Here is a 6,012-nt window from a genome sequence, read left to right as displayed (position 1 = left end):
AATATATATATATATATATATATATATATGTATATATTATTTTTAAATTTTTTTTGTTATATTGTAACAAAAAACAAACAAACAAACAAAAAAACATAGATTAAGGATTCAATTTTTTCTACACCAAAATTTAATAAATTTCTGTCTTATTTCTTTGGTTTGTAAACCATATACTACAGGATTTAGTCCTGGTGGTACAATGTGGAACATTATACTAGCTAGTTTCCTGCTTTCAGAGTATTCAGGAAAACGATGAAGAAAAATAAAACTGGCACAAGAAACAACCATGATTATATAAACAGCTTCTTTCCAAATCATCTTTCAATTTATTTTTGGACAAAATTTTTCTGTGGGGTAGATATATTAATGAAGTCTTGTTGATTTGATCTGGTTTGGAGTCTGAATTACATAGGTTTCATGAATATATCAATGGCATAAATCATAATTTGAAATTGAGCCTGGAATACACAGGGTCAGAAATTAATTTCCTTGATATAAAAATAACTAAGGATTTTAATGGTGAGTTACACACTTTGATTTTTAGGAAATTAATGGATCACAATACCATTCTTAGAGCTAATAGTTTTCATATCCACCTTGGCTGATTGAGAATATTCCATATGGCCAGTTCCAAAGTTTGAAACGTATTTGTGACCTAGAAGATGATTTCGAAATTCAATTACAAGATATGATTAGTAGATTTCGACAGAGAGGTTATGATTTGAAAGTTCTAACAAGAGCTACAGAGAGATTTAAATCTATGGATAGGAAACAATTATTGAGTAAAAAAATAGAGTGCAACAACGTTTTAATACTAATTCTAATCGGGTTTTCTTCTCGACAACTTAGCCGAGAGGCTACACAAAATAAACACATTATATATTCTAATTGGGACATCATAGAAACCAATAGTACTCTAAGGACAATTTTTCCAGAAAAACCAAGGGTTAGTTATAGGCGTCCGCCAACTATAAGAAATAAGGTGATATGTAGTTATCTTTCGGCTCTTGAGAAGAAAACATGGCTTGGTTCTTTAACAGGTAATTTTAAGTGTGGAGGTTGTAAACAGTGTGACAACATGGTGAGAACAAATACCTTTACTGATGTTATTTCCAGAGGTGGAAAGTAACTAATTGCAAATACTTTCGTTACAGTACTTGAGTAAATTTTTTAATTTTTTCTACTTTCTTGAGTATAATTAAATTGTGGTACTTTTACTTTTACTTGAGTAGAATTAAAATAAAGTATTCAACTTCGCTACATTTATTTTCCACCAAAAAAAAAAAGAAAGAAAGGAAAAAAAGACAAAGGCGCCGATGGAGAAACAGAGTGAGCCGGCGTTTGACGGGCACTTTTCAAACTGCTGGGGTGGAGCACTGCGCTTCAGGCATTAACAGGCAGGTCTGACTCGGGTGCAAAAACAAATAAAAACTTCCAGTTCAGTGGGGGGTGGGGGTGGGACGTCCAAACCACACTTTGCTGTGACTGTCAATCCCTGGTGTTGGTTTTTTTAATCTGCATCACTGCGTTTAAATATTTTAGTGAAATTTTAAATCGTAATTTTAGCAGCTCCTGAAATGGGTCATGCCATTGATATTACCAGAGCACTCAGCAGTTTAAGTAAATAGAAACTCGGTTGATAGAAGGATGCCGTTGGATGTATGGAGGAAGATCAATGTAATTGTCTAAAATGCATGCACACAGTTCAGATGAATGGTAAAAATAAAGCTTAAATAATAAAGCTTAAATAACCTAAACATTAACAACAACATTGGGACTTCCGGTTTTGGTAAGATGGCGTAGACAGGCATTGAGTCTCGCTCCCGCAACATTTTATTCTATAGCTTCCTTAAAACCCCACAACTTATTTCTCTTTCACTGCAAATTGGACAACATTTTTGGCGTGCACATATCAGTATCCAATTATGGCAGCTAAATCAGCAAAACAAGGCAAAAAGGAACAGAAAGTTGAAGCGTGCGGAGATGACGGCAAGATGTTAGCATGGCAGCTATCGCTAACCTTCTGGAGGATCACCGGGCTGCTCTCTCTGCAGATTTTAAAGCCACTGTCTCGACACTTGAGGTAAAGCTGGATCAAATTCAAGCCACCGTGACAGAACATGGCTCGAAGATTGCTTCGCTCGAGACCCACGCAAATTCACAGGATGAGCGCACGCACGCCTTAGAAACTACGTGTGCTATGTTAAAAGAGAGCAACTCTAAACTGCTTGCTAAACTCGTGGACCTCGAGTCTCGTAGCCGGCGTAATAATACAAGAATTATTGGGTTACCTGAATCCATAGAAGGACCTCGGCCGTCTGTCTTCTTCTCTGAGCTACTCGCAGAAGTGTTTCGGGATGGAGTCCTGGAATCTCCGCCGGCGTGCGACAGAGCGCACCGGTCACTGGCTGACAAACCGAGGCCGGGGCAGAGGCCTAGGCCTGTTATTGTCCGGCTTCACAAGTTTCAGCAGAAGGAAAAGATCATTCGCGAAGCCAGAGCGAAGAGGGGAAAGCTTTATTATCGCGGCACTCCTATCGCTATTTTCGAGGATTACGCTCCGGAGGTGCTGGAGCAACGTTCCAAGTACAGGGAGGTGATGTCTGAACTTTACAAACTGGGACTAAAACCAGCGCTGCTGTTCCCGGCCAGGCTTACTATCGTTACGAAGGAGGGAAACAGAAGAAGACTTGCATCGGTCGCTGAAGCCAAGGACTACATTGCATCGTTACGTTCTGCTGAGGACTAAACTTGAAGCGACTGATGCAGTAACTTGCGGCTGGCTCGGTTGGTGACTCAGGATGTAACCTTAGCATTAGCTAAATGTTTTGAATTCTGTAAGACTTAAATGGCTGACTAGTTATCGACTGGTTGTTACATTTGAACGTGCATAAGTTCTGTTTATTTTAGATTTATAGATACCTCTCGTTAGGCATCATGGAGGGGTTGTGTGCACCCTTGTGTTCACTTTACTTGTTGCCTCTGAAGATTTTGCTGCTGTTACACACATTCGCTGCCTTTCACACTCTGCCGTGGCACCTACAATACGTGCTGTCATAATACTTTAGATTGGTTCAGTTCAGTATTTTTCATGGTTATATTAGCTTATTCAGTGAATGTACATGTTACATGGTTATATGTACATAATTTAACTTTTATTGTTTACTAAGTTATGTTTAAATGTATCATTTACCTTTTTAAAATTAATTAATTTTTATTATTATTTACTATTTTTTTTATTTACCCTTTCTTCCCTCCATTATAGTGGGTAGTACTTACAGTTTTTACATTTATTTTATTCCCATTTATATTGTTTAATCCATGACCCGCGCAGACTGGACTTCTTTCTCTTCTGTCATTGTGTACGCACCTGTTGACTGTAAAACTTTGTAGTTGCGACGTTCAGCAATATCTGATGTTAGAATATGGTTGGGACCCAATATACTTGAAAGGGGGTTGACCTTTAAGTAGGTGGCGGGAATGAGATGTCGGAAGTCTTGAGAGCATTGAGCTGTGTTGCTCGGATAATGTTTGCACTTTGGGGGATGTCTTTGGGGCCAAAATTTTGGGTGGGTTTTTATTTTCTATTTTTTATTTATTTTTTCCTCCTGTTTTCGGTCTTTTTTCTTCTTGTTTCGCTTTACAGAAGGCCATACAAGTTCAAGTCACCTCAACCCTCTACATTGTTCTAGATGGTTCATGACACTTCAAAGATGGGTAAAGGTGTGCGCCTGATTTCTTGGAACACTAAAGGATTGAATAAGGCCGTTAAGATTGGCAAGGTAATGACGCAGTTGCAACATTTGAAAGGGGATATTATATTTCTACAGGAAACACATCTTAAAACATCAGATGTCCAACGTATCAAAAGGGCTTGGATGAGTCATGTTTTTCATTCAAAATTCTCCGCTAAGGCTAGAGGGGCTGCTATTATTGTTAGTAAGAATATATCGTTTGAGCCAGTACAAGTTATTCAAGATGTTAATGGCCGTTATGTCATAGTATCGGGCTTGTTAAACAACTTTCCAGTAGTCTTAGTCTCTATCTATGCTCCCAATTGGGATGATGAGCAATTCTTCGTTAACTTTTTTCCTAAAATTCCGAACAGCGACAATCATCACCTACTGATTTGGGGCGATTTTAATCTGGTGCAAGACACACGTCTGGATAGGTCATCATCTAAGCAAATCAATTTATCAAATTCTGCTAAAGTAGTGCTTACTTGTTCATCTCATTGGCAATCTTACTGCAGACCCAGCTGAAATCAACAAAGCTTTTTTAGACTTCTATATTAACCTTTATACCTCTGAATACTCTTCAGGTTCAGCAAAGATCCCCAACCCCTTAGACTCATTAAATTACCCTAGAATTGATGAAGACACTGCTAAGGAATTAGGTAGCCCCATTTCACCCCAGGAGGTCCAAGAAGCCATTAGATTAATGCAGAATGGGAAATCCCCAGGCCCTGATGGGTTTACAGTTGAATTTTATAAGGAATATTCTAATTTACTAGTCCGAATTTTGGTGAGGATGTATAACGATTCTTTTCAAAAAGGTCAACTACCGGCGACTCTGTATATGGCATCCATATCCTTGCTTTTGAAGAAAGACAGGGATCCCACCTCCTGCAGTAACTACCGACCAATTTCTCTGCTAAACGTAGATTGTAAAATTTTAGCTAAAGTTCTCTCTTCGCCTCCAAGATGCCATGTCATCCCTAATTTCATTGGATCAAATGGGCTTTACATTGGGGAGGCATTCTTTCTTTAATACTAGAAGATTACTTAACATTATTGTCTCTCCATCTCCCACTACCCCTGAAGTTGTAGTTTCATTGGATGCGGAGAAAGCGTTCGATAGGGTGGAGTGGGAATACCTGTTCTTTGCTTTAGGTAAATTTGGGTTTGACACCAAATTCATTTCTTGGATTAGACTTTTCTATGCTTTCCCGTCTGCATCAGTGCATACCAATGGTGTTCGTTCGCCACCCTTTTTGCTCCAACGCGGGACACGTCAAGGGTGTCCACTCTCGCCCTTGCTATTTAATATAGCTATTGAACCTTTGGCCATCTGGCTTCGTAGTCATGATGCATTTAAAGGCATTATCCGCCATGGCCTGGTCCATAAACTTTCCCTTTATGCGGATGATTTGCTATTGTACATATCTGACCCTATAGCCTCTCTCCCCCCTATACTATCCATTCTAGAGCAGTTTGGCTGTTTATCAGGATATAAGTTAAACTTTCAAAAAAGTGAGTTATTTTTCATTAATCAAATGGCTAAATCTCTTCCTCTCTCTTCATTCCCCTTTAAGTTAGCCTTGGATGGGTTCAAATACCTGGGCATATTTATTACCAATTCGTTTAAAGATTTGGTTTTTAAGAATTTTATACCACTTGTAGACAAATGTAAATCTGATCTTGTTAGGTGGAGCTCCCTTTCCCTATCTCTGATAGGTCGCGCTAATCTTATTAAAATGGTCATCCTACCAAAATTATTGTATCTTTTTCAGCATGTCCCAGTCTGCATTAATAAATCCTTTTTTACTAATTTAGACCAGCAATTAAATGGGTTCCTTTGGAGTAACAAGCCAGCACGTATCAGAAAATCCGTTCTCCAGCTTCCCAAAACTGAAGGGGGTTTAGCACTTCCAAACTTTCGATGCTACTTTTGGGCATGTAATATCAATAAGTTACTTTACTGGGTTAGCCATAGATGCTGTGATTCTAGCCCACCCTGGTTACACATAGAAATATCTTCCTCCCGTTCCTTACTTTCTAATGTTTGTTCTCAGCTTCCTCTTGATCTACACAAAGTTTCGAGCAATCCGGTAGTTATTAATTCTATTAAGATCTGGCATCAATTCAGGAAACAATTCGGTTTACACAAAGCCTCCATTTACATGCCAATTTCCAATAATCATTTATTTCCTCCGTCCCTTTCAGACCGGGTTTTCGATATTTGGGCAACTAAGGGTCTTTTTACGTTGAACGATTTGTATGAAAAAGAAAT

Source organism: Sinocyclocheilus rhinocerous, unplaced genomic scaffold (assembly GCF_001515625.1).
Source record: "Sinocyclocheilus rhinocerous isolate Xijiao unplaced genomic scaffold, SAMN03320098_v1.1 scaffold908, whole genome shotgun sequence".
NCBI classification, from domain to species: Eukaryota; Metazoa; Chordata; class Actinopteri; order Cypriniformes; family Cyprinidae; genus Sinocyclocheilus; species Sinocyclocheilus rhinocerous.
Note: the sequence above shows the minus strand (reverse complement) of the source record.